General features: G+C 39.0%; 1 pseudogene; it reads left to right on the forward strand.

The window, feature by feature from the left end:
- Positions 1–1,712: 1,712 nt before the first annotated feature.
- LOC102734652 (nascent polypeptide-associated complex subunit alpha pseudogene) lies at positions 1,713–2,359 on the forward strand (annotated as a pseudogene).
- The last annotated feature ends 9,103 nt before the right edge of the window (positions 2,360–11,462 follow it).

The raw sequence follows: 11,462 nt of genomic DNA on the forward strand, positions 1-11,462 counted from the left end.
AAAGAAAAATTACAGTGAGGCTGCAATCCTGCCTTTCAGAGACAAGGGAGCAGGAAATGATTTGCAGGTGATTGAAAGGTGGTGTTTGCACTTAGGATTTCCTGAGCTTTCCAAATTTAACCTTGGAGCTTACCTATCTTTGATTTTAAGAATTAGATCCAACCCATATTCTGGATATCTCCCCACTGTAGAGGTGCATCTTGGCTGGGGATGAGAAAAATGGAGGCCACATGCTCAGTCCTAAAAGAGAAAAGAGCAGAACAGAATCTGAAGGAAATAAATGAAGGCTACGGTTTAGCTTTCCTCTGAGCCAAGGACAAGAATCTGACTTCTCCTTTAATTTAACCCTTGGATTGTCACAGAGAAATAAGGTGCTCTAGAGAAAATTCTATTGCATTTGCTATTTCCAAGCAGAAAAATAAAATTATAGAATAGATACACAAGAAACTTTTAAAAAATTTTTCCATTGCAAGATGCTATGAATAAATATGATAGAATCAAATGTAAAATATTTATGCATATATACATATTATTTGTATGAGTAAATGCATATAAAGTGTGAAGCAAGATAAAAATCTCATTCTTTTCCTAAGATGTAGAATAATGGGTTTGTTTTCCAGGTTAACTGATGCCTTGTTTTCTAAAAATAAATTCTGATTCTTTGTTTAAAGGAACAGTCTGAAAAAAATTGACTCTTGTCCACAAGACTACTATTAACAATTCTTATTCAGAGCCTCCTGCATCTGAGTTCTGACTTAACTAGCACAGTACATCCAGCAAGCTGTCGATATGTATTGGTTAAATAACTGAATAAAGCAGTGAAAGAAAGAAGGAAGGGAAAAGTGGACAGAGAGAAGGAGAGAGATGGAGGAGGGGGGAAGGAGGAAGGATATAGTAGACAAAGGAAGCATTTTATCCACTGGACATGACATCTTGAAAAGCTTTCTTCGCTTGGCTTCCAGGAATGCTACTTTTGTCTTTTTCCTTCTGCTTTACTAGTTGTGTCTTTTCAGTCTCCTAGGATGCTTTCTTTTCTCCCTCCAATTTCTAAACATTGGAGTGCATTAGGGCTTTGTCCTCAGCTATGGATTTTTCTCTAAGCATAGCCAGTTCCTAAGTAATCTTTTCAAATTGCGTGACTTTATTATACCAATAATCCTACCCACCCACCCAACAGTTCTCTAAACTGAAGTGCTTTCCTAAACTCTGGGCTCATATACTTAACTTTCTACTTGATCCTCTGTAGATCTCAAATAGCTATGTCAATGTCAACTTTTACCAAACAGAACTCTTAATTTATTTGCCCTCCCCTCCTGATCACTTCCTTCCTCAATCTTCTCCATACCTACCAACAATACCACCTTTACCTAGTTTTACAAACTGAACATTGAAGACATTATATTTCTTTTCATTTATTGTATCACAAAACTATGTGAATTTTACCTTCAAAAGAGATACTGAATTTCATCATTTTTCACCTTGTCCATGGCTGTTATAAGAATTTGTTCAACTTGTTCTTCTCTTGCCTAGATTACTGGAATAGTCTCATGACAGTATTCCTGCTTCAGCTTTCTTGTTTCAGTCAGGTCAGGGTCCAACTAGATAAACAAATCACCTTGGAGAATTCCCCACCCATAGGCTGAGGTGCAAAAAGAAGAGGCATGGCTCGCTCTCTTTCTGCCGCCATCTTGGTTCCATATTCCCTGCACAAAATGCCTGGTGAAGCCACAGAAACCGTCCCTGCTACAGAGCAGAAGTTTCCAGGGCCTCAGGCTGAGACAGGGTCTGGAACAGAATCCGACAGTGATGAATCGGTACCAGAGCTCGAGGAACAGGATTCCACACAGGCGACCACACAATAAGCCCAGCGGGCAGCCACAGCTGAAATCAATGAAGAACCGGTCAGTAAAGCAAAACAGAGCCGGAGTGAAAAGAAGGCACAGAAGGCTGTGTCCAAACTGGGTCTTTGACAGGTTACAAGTGTTAAGAGAGTCACTATCTGGAAATTTAAGAATATCTTCTTTGTCATCACAAAACCAGATGTCTACAAGAGCCCAGCTTCAGATACCTACATAGTTTTTGGGGAAGCCAAGATCAAGGATTTATCTCAGTAGGCACAGCTAGCAACTACTGAGAAATTCAAAGTTCAAGGTGAAGCTGTCTCAGGCATCAAGAAAACACACAGACTCCAACTGTACAAGAGGAGAGTGAAGAGGAAGAGGTTGATGAAACAGGTGTGGAGGTTAAGGACACAGAATGGGTCATGTCACAAGCTAATGTGTCAAAAGAAAAGGCAGTCCAATTCCTGAAGAACAACAGTAATGATATTGTAAATGCTATTATGGAATTAACAATGTAACCATCTGAAAACAAGGACCATTTTTGGTGTTTCAAAAGAATAACTGAAGCTGGGTTTGAAATTTGTATAGTGTTTCTATCGTTCATAAACTTATAGCTTCTTGTTGGTTGGGGAAAAAAAGTAGGAGGCATAGCCAGAGCACAAAAGTATACTCACTGCTGATGCCAGGGAAAGCAGAACCACCATAATTCACTAGGCTTATAGTCAGTGATGAGGCAGAGAGAAAGAAGATTGAAAAAAATGACCTGGCTTCTCTCTTCCCTCCATTTGTCAGTGTCTCACCCAGCTGTCTCATAAAAAAGCCTAGAAAATACAGTACCAAGGCAGAACCTGAAAGGAAAAAATGGATATGAAACCAATGAACTCTGCCCCTAACTCAACCCTGCTGTAGCTTTATGTTCCCCCAAAAGCAAGAGTGAACCACACAAAATAGAACACATATCCTGCCAAGTGCCTAGTCTCAACCTTCCAATGGCTTTACATCATACTCTAAATAAAATACCAAATTCTAATCATGACCTATGATGTTTCACGTCACCTAGCCACTGTCTACTACTCTAATTTCTTCCTGCCTCTCTCCTTTGCCCCACCTCATTTCAGCATGTAGGCTTTCTTGCATTTCCCATTGACTATGCCTAGCAAAACTTCTTCCCCATCTTTTCCATCTGTTTGGTAAGTTATTCCCCTTGTTTACTAGGTTTGTTCCCAGCTTCAGTCAGGCCTGTGCTCAAATATCACCTCCCCACAGAGGACTTCTCTGATCATTTTTCCAAAATACTGCTTCATCCACTAATTTATGTCTCCTTACTGTGCTTAATTTTTCTTCTTAGCACTATCGCTAACTCACAATGTTGGGCAACATAATCGAGAAGACCTGATTGCCAAATGACCTGTAAGCTGAGTGGACCCTGGCATCCTCATTCCCTTGCCTCTCTTTGGAATATGGGTTCCACTAGCCTTTCCTGCTCCCAGATGCTGCTCCAAAGACAGAACTTTGAGACAAGTATGTGGTGTTGAGAACCCCTGTATGATATATGTGACTGAGCCCATTAAGGCCCTTATTTAAATTTTTAAGATTTGGCAAGTGGTGCAGGGGTCCATTTGTCTTGCTGCCACCCACGATAAGCCTTGCACGTAAGTTCCCTTTGCTTATTAAAACTGCCACTTCCGAATCTAGAGTGGCCTGCTCCTTTCTTTGTTCTCTCCCTGCCCCCTGAGTATGAGGGCCAGTTTCAAGTATATCTGCTAAGCTCCTGATAGGGTTGTGAACCAATACACAAAAAATGGAATTCCTAATTGTTTATTGTTTTCCTTCTTTACTAGAAGAGAACCTTCCTAAAGGCAATGCCTTCCCTTGTTTATTAACATATCCCCAGTGCTTAAATCAGTGTCTAGCAAGTAACAGGAAATCAATAAATATATGTTGAACAAAGGAATAGAAATAAATTTCTTGTATTACCTCTGTGTGAATTTTTTGTCTTCACTTTCAAAATTGGTTATAACCCAACAGTTTCTTTTGAAGTGAATTATTTGGAACCAAGAACACATTTTAACAGCTCTATCGATGGTAAGGTGGTGGATAGATTTTCAGATGATTCCACTCGGAGTATGGCTATGATATCATCAATTCAAATCAAAATGAATAGAAAATCAAAGTTGTATTATTGGTATTTAAGTAATATAAATTTTTGAATATTGATAATTATGAAAGCATACTTAATGAAAAGAAACATATAAATTCTTACCACACATATAAATTTGGACTTAAGTAATGTTATATGTTGCCTAGTCAAAACTTCAAGCCGAAGAGGAAATTTGCCTTCTGAAACAAACCTGTGAAAAGGTCATCCATTCTGTATGAATATTTCTAATGACAAAAACTAACTGCACTGTAAGGCACCATCCCCACCAGATAAATTTGAGGAAGTTCTACAATTTATATAGTTCTATTACAATGTCTTTCATCATCTTAATATCTGCCAATGTTTACTGTTTGCCTTCCTTTTTTTTTTTTTTTAAGATTTTATTTATTTATTTTGACAGAGAGATACACAGCAAGAGAGGGAACACAAGAAGGGGGAGTGGGAGAGGGAGAAGCAGGCTTCCCACCAAGCAGGGAGCCTGATGTGGGGCTCGATCCCAGGACCCTGGGATCATGACCTGAGCTGAAGGCAGACGCTTAATGACTGAGCCACCCAGGCACCCCTTTTTGCCTTCTAAATTTATTCTGGGTAAACATAATCCCCTCTTACATAATAGTTCACCAATTATTTTAGGGAAGATCCTATGTCCCTCCTAAAAATCTTTGCTTTCTATGCTAAATATCCTAATCCTTTCAACCCATTCTCATACAGCTTGATTTTCAGACCTCTTGACAGGTTAATCACCTTCCTCTGTATACACTCCTGCTTAATAATGTCCAGTGCTGGATTTCTCTCTCAGCCATTGAGATGTAACAAACCACCTCAATGCCCAGTGGCTTAAAAGAAAAAAAAGTTTTTATCCCTCATGAGTCTATATGTCATACGGTTCTTCTGGTCTCAGCTGGACTTATTCTTGTATCCCTGGACACTTGTGGGTCCAGTAAACAGCTCTGGCAACATTGGCTGTACTTCCTCACATGTTTCAATATTTACTACTAGTAGACAGGATTAGGAAGCTTCAGCTGGGGCAACTGGCCTCTCTTCCACATGGTCTTCATTTCCTGGCAGGCTAGCTCAGAATTGCACGGGCCACTGAGAGAGAGAAGGAGTACAAGGACAGTTGAGACCCAAACTCAGGACTGGCACCCATGCCATTCTACTATATTCTATTGACCAAAAATTGTTAAAAGTCAGCCCAGATTCATGGGATGGGAAAGTCTCCACCTCTTTATGGAAGGAGCTGCAATGTCACTTTTCAAAGGTGGTAGATATATAGAGAGAAAAATTAGAACTAGGGATGCCTGGGTGGCTCAGTTGGTTAAGTCTGCCTTTGGCTCAGGTCAGGATCCTGTGGTCCTGGGATCGAGTCCTGCATCGGGCTCCCTGCTCGGTGGGGAGCCTGCTTCTCCCTCTGCCTGCCGCTCCCCCCTGCTTGTGTGTTCTCTCTTTCTCTCTCTCCCCCACTTTCTGACAAATAAATTAATAAAATCTTTAAAAAAAAAAAGAAAAATTAGAACTATTTTTGCAGTCTACTACAATTTCCTAGAGTTAAACTAAGCATATGTGCTTAGTGTACTAGAAAAAACAGGAATATCAAAAGGGTGGGAAATAGAGAATAATTTGCAAGTATTTGGTATTTAATATGCTTATTTTTTCATTTATTGAAATAATTAGAATTTAGTTGGATATATTATGTTTATTTTACAAATTATTATTGATATTTATTTTGAGTGACATATGGGAAAGAGGGCTGCCAAAAACCTTTTAGTGCTTCTGGCTCTAAAATTTCTTGATTCAAGCTTTTAAATGTCTTTCCTGAAATACAGCACTCAAAATTTCACTCAATCTTCATAAATTACAGACATACTAAAAGAACCACTGGAGTACTTTTAAGGATTTTAAAGATCTACATTACTGCTTATTTATATAGAATATGTGTTTGTCAGAGTTTCGTACTCATCTAGGTTCTCCAGAGAAACAGGCAAAAAATAACACATATATATATAATTTATATATATGTATATTATATTCATATATATTTATTTCTATTTCAGAGAGAGAGAGAAAGAGGGGGGTGGATTATTATATAGAATCGACTTGTGTGGTTATGGAGAATGAGAAGTCCCAAGATTTGCAAGTTAGAAAGCTGGAGGCACAGGACAGTTGAGTGGTATATTTCCATTTTGAGTCTGTAAGCCAGAGAATCAGGAGAGTTGCCGGTATAAATTCCACTCCTAGCATGAGTCCCAAGGCAGAAGAAAACTGATAGTCCACCTCAAAGACAATCAAGCAAAGAGAAAATCTCTCTTCAGCCTTTTTTTCCTACTCAGGCCTTCAATGAATTGGATGATGTCCTCCCACATTGTGAAAGGCAATCTGCTTTATTCAGTCTACTGATTCAATTGTTGATCTCATCCAGAAACACCCTTACCCGTACCCACTGATACCCAGAATAACATTTAATTAAATATCTGGGCACCTTTGGACTAGTGAAGTTGACACATAAATAACCATTATATGTTAAAAAAAAAACAAAAAAAGAAGAAGAAGAAGATAGTAAGAGGCAAGAATGAAGGGGGGGAAATCGGAGGGGGAGACGAACCATGAGAGACTATGGACTCTGAAAAACAAACTGAGGGTTCTAGAGGGGAGGGGCATGGGAGGATGGGTTAGCCCAGTGATGGGTATTAAGGAGGGCACGTACTGAATGGAGCACTGGGTGTTATACACAAACAATGAATCATGGAACACTACATCAAAAACTAATGATGTAATGTATGGTGATTAACATAACAATTATAAAAAGGCCAGAAAAAAAAAAATAACCATCATAGGTTTGTTTAGGGAAACAGGACTACTAGGAATTATGTAAATTCATAGGATTCCAAGAGGGATGAAACCTAATGAAATTATGGAAACTGGTAAAATGTCCATGAAAGGCAGTTGCCTCTGACTCTGGTAGTGGATGAAGCTCTAGAACAGCAGAACCAACCTTCAGGAAAACAGTCAGATGTGAAGTGAGAGAGTTGAGAGAAATTGGAACACCTGAGGAAAAACAGAAATTGAAATTACTTGTCTCTCACCATTTCCATCCTCAGTGACCTATATAATCTGCAGAAGTTGATGCCCTTTGCCGCCAAATGACACAATCACCTCATCCAAAAACAAGCTTGAGGAGATCTTTGGTAGGTCAAAAGACTGCAGGCCTACTTCAACAAGATGTCACTAACTACATTCAAAAGCTGCAGTGCTGCCTGATGCAAAACTCTGATTCAGGGTGGAATGACTACTTTTCACTGCCCTCAAAATCTCACAAAAATTTCCTTTGTAGGAACCTATTGTGACTTTGTTAAAATTTGTTAAATAGAACCCAGGGTGTTGGTGAGCCAGGGTTCAACAAAAAACCACAAGGGAATCAAAATAGAGAAGTTTACTACTCATAGGTCCTGGAGGAAGTACATAGCATGCCTCAAGGGGCCATATAGGGACACCAAGGCAGAGTGTCAACAGAGTCCAACAGAACATGGGGAACCTGCTTTTATTAGGGTCTACCGGGGGAGTGCTTTCGGGTTTCCCGAGCTAAGACCAGATTGATAAATTCAAACCAAAAAAAAAAAAAAAGTGGGGTTTTTGATAAGCTTCCTGGGGACCTTATCTAAGGGGAGTATAAGGAGAAGGCCTTGGGAGGCAGGAGAGAGTGCTTATGATAAAGGGGGTTGTCAGAGCCATCTTAGGGTATAAGAATATCAAGAATCACATCACATTGACTTGTGGCTCTTCGGGGTGTTATCAGCATGTGCTCCCAGGAGGAACTAGTGTCAGTTCAAGGCCCCTACAGGCTACTTGACCACACAAAATAGATGCTGAGACAGGAATATTATGAAGCAGTTTAGTTAAACTTCCAATACAACCCTAACCTGAAACTACATAGGAAAAGAATTCTAGAAAGTGTTGTTTAGTTTAGCTAAATTGAAGAAGTGGGAAAACAACCAGTTCACTTTTTGTCAACTTGGGATACATGTACACATCTTTTAACTATACTTAACCCCAAAGAAAAACACAAGCAAAGTCATACTCTAACGATGGCAATTGAACTGCATACAACGAAAACCACACTAATCCTTCCTCCATAAAAAGGATAAAAGTCCCAAAGTCACTTTATCTCTTTTTTGGGTGATGTTCTTTTCTATTCTACCTGAAGCACATTTTAAATGTTGAATAGGGTTAAGTATTATTAACGTACTTTATGTTAAATTATAAGGACTATGGGATTTTAAAAAATAATTGAATGAGTTCATGCACACATATTCATATAAATATAAGGAAAAAAGTTCTAAGCATGACTGTGTAGCTGATGTTTATGATTTGATACTTCCGCCTTTCCTTTGCCCTCAGTGAGCTCTTCAGCAGTTCATGGTTCCTTGCCTCAGAGGACGACACAAACCCTCATTTCTGAAAGGTCGGGGCTTTAGCAGTCCTGCCTCTATTGAGTACTTGTAGTTTTCCATTAACTTTATCCCAGAACATGGGGCACTAAGAGGGTAGCCAGGGTATCTACTTCATTCCAGGCCTATGTCTCCTTACTCCATAGTAGCAAATTGATTTCCGCTGAAGAGTCAGGATCAATTATCCCAGAGAGCACAGTAATCCCCTTCTTTGCCAGCAGATTCACTGTCATGAGAATTCTAAAGTGGCCAGGTGGTAATCTCAACCTCTAGTTTAATAAAACAATTGTGTCCCCTTGTGAGAATATTTATTCCTTGGGAACTAAGACATATCAAGCAGCAGAACTCAAAGATATGAGGACAGGAAGCAAAACTTTCACTAATAGTTCATTTACTAGGGGTAAGAGTAAGAGAATTACCCCCAAATCTTATGCCCGCTTTCCTGAGTTATGAATGTTTGCTATGGGAGAAACAGCACTAAATATTGGTCACTGATTTATAACATACCTTCCATCTTAGGGGACATTATTTCAACCCCAGAAGCTTATGTGCCCATCTGGCACAGTAACTGAATCTCCTAAAGGCTTTTTCACTATTCTAACATGCTAGCTTCCTCAGTGTGATGATAATCATGGGAATCAATAAATTCCATAAACACGAGCCAATTTGCACCTACATCAATATTTCCTTCACCCTGAAAGTCATATCTTGACATGTTCCAGATGCTTTGACTCTAGAAATTTCACTGAAGTGGTAGACTACTGAATTTCTGTGGCATTTACCTCCTTCCATCTGGTACACATGTTTATTATCAATGTGTTTAGAAAAGCTGCTTCTTCCTTCTCACCATGCCTAATGAGAATCAGATCATTAATTGAACAGCCTAGTCCTGTCCTGGAATTAAGAGGGCATCCAAGTATCTATGGACAAGATTACGATATTGGGCTAGGAAGTTGATATTGCCCTAGGGTAGGAGAGTAAACATGTATTTCTGTTTCTGTCAGGTAAAAGCAAAGAGTTCCCAGTAAAAAGATAGCATATACAAACCAAAGTACCATTTGTTACATCAGTTGATACATGCCACATGTTAGTGAGCATGTCTATTTTCTCCAATATCAAAATCACATCTGAAATGGTGGCTGCATCTGAAGTCACCACCTGATTAAATTTATGATAATCTACTGTCATTCTACAAAATCCAACTCTCTTCAGTGCATGCCAAATAGGTGAGTTGAATGAGACTTTGGTAAGATTCACCATGCCATGCAACTTTCAGGTCTTTGATAATGGCACCAATTTCTGCAAACCTTCCAGGATGTAAAATCTATTTGATAAATAGAGGCAGTTCTAGTAGCTTCCACATGGCCTTTCCACATGGCCTCCAAACTTCTTTAAGAAGAAATAAAATGACTCCTTAGGAAGATCTGTGATGAAAACAGAAATGATCATTCTTGGGATTCTGTCCGTTGGTGAGCATGTCTATTCCAATATGATTTCCTGACTGAAGAAATAACCACAGAGTTAGTTCAGGAACCCACTGAGCCCACTGTGAGAAGGACCTTAACCAGAACTTACTAACCCCTTGGCCTCCACCTTATTCAGATTGGTTTGGGTCTCCAAAAAGTAGTGGCTGTTCAGAGCCGTTGTCCAATAATACCCCTAAATGCTTTTTATATACACTTCTCCAATGCACAGTTACCATCTAAATGGTTGTAGATCCCTTCCGGAAAGGCCATAAGGAAGATTTACAGCATACATTTTTAAATGCATAGAAAGTTCCTTCCTTAAGGGATCCAGTCTCCCCTTCATGCAAGGTACTCTGAATTTATGAAAGGGCTCAGGTATGAGAATTTGTTGAGAGGTTGCAACTATCTATTGTGATTCAGGTCAGGATTCTGTTCACCAGACTAAAGCTTTTCCATTTATCCTAACAAGTAAGACTTCAGTAGACTGCTTTCAGTTTTAAGAACACCATGAACAATTAGCCAAGACCACTGATATCTGAACTTCAAGTCATTCTGACAACCTCTTTGGCTTTGTTTAGTAACCATTTGTAGAAATCTTTATAATAAGCATACCTAATTCGCCTCTGGAAATTAAATACCACAGGCTGGTCCCTGCGGCCTAGGATGCATCATCCCTTCATCAGGGATTCCAATTCAAATGTAGTAGTTTCCACTGTCGTTCCTGGCCTACAGAGAATAGCCAACACTGAGATCATCAAGGATACTAGAATCCCTTCCTGGATATATTTCTCACAGCTTTGGTGAAGCAAATAATCTTCGGTCATTCCAAAAAATACAAGGAATTAAGAAAGTGTCTTTCATGATAAATCCTTACCTTCTTTACCTTTTTAAATTCTTACCTTCCTTAGCTTTTGAATACTTTCTTCTATCTGTACTAAGGAAGTTGTAGAATTTTAACTTCATTTAGTATAGACCCTATTTGAGTATAAAATTCTGCTGATACTCCAAGAAAACTGTTAAAAATTCTTCTAGTTACTGGGGCTAACCTATTGAATCTAGAATCTATGCTTAATGCAAACATACCAACAAATTCAGTCTGACCCAACGTTATAATTCTTCCACTTTGCCCCAGTAAATTTAGGATCCATTCCTATTATCTGGAATGGTCAATCTCATGTTGATTTTCATCTGCATATTGCCTTTGGGTCCTCCAGGATTTGAATCTGGTTATATCTGGTTATAGGTCTAAAAGTAATGAGATTGGTGGAGCTACATCATCAGAAGAATCGATGTTTCCTTATTACTCCAGGGATAGCCATTATAGGTTCTCAAGGCAAAGAGAGACAAATGTCCTCAGTCAGGGGAGGAGGAGATACTTCTACCCAAGAAATTTAGGCTTAGGTTCAGGCTCAGGAAAATTTAGTTTTAAGATTCAATTTTATTGAATCTCTTCAAATGTGCTCTCCCCATTTTCAAAGTCAAATCCTCCTCCAATGAATTTCCTACATTTAATATATGCAACCATGTGATTTTATGAATCCATCTTGTT

The sequence above is a fragment of the Leptonychotes weddellii genome, chromosome 2, assembly GCF_054177405.1.
Source record: "Leptonychotes weddellii isolate Sample4059 chromosome 2, ASM5417740v2, whole genome shotgun sequence".
NCBI lineage: Eukaryota > Metazoa > Chordata > Mammalia > Carnivora > Phocidae > Leptonychotes > Leptonychotes weddellii.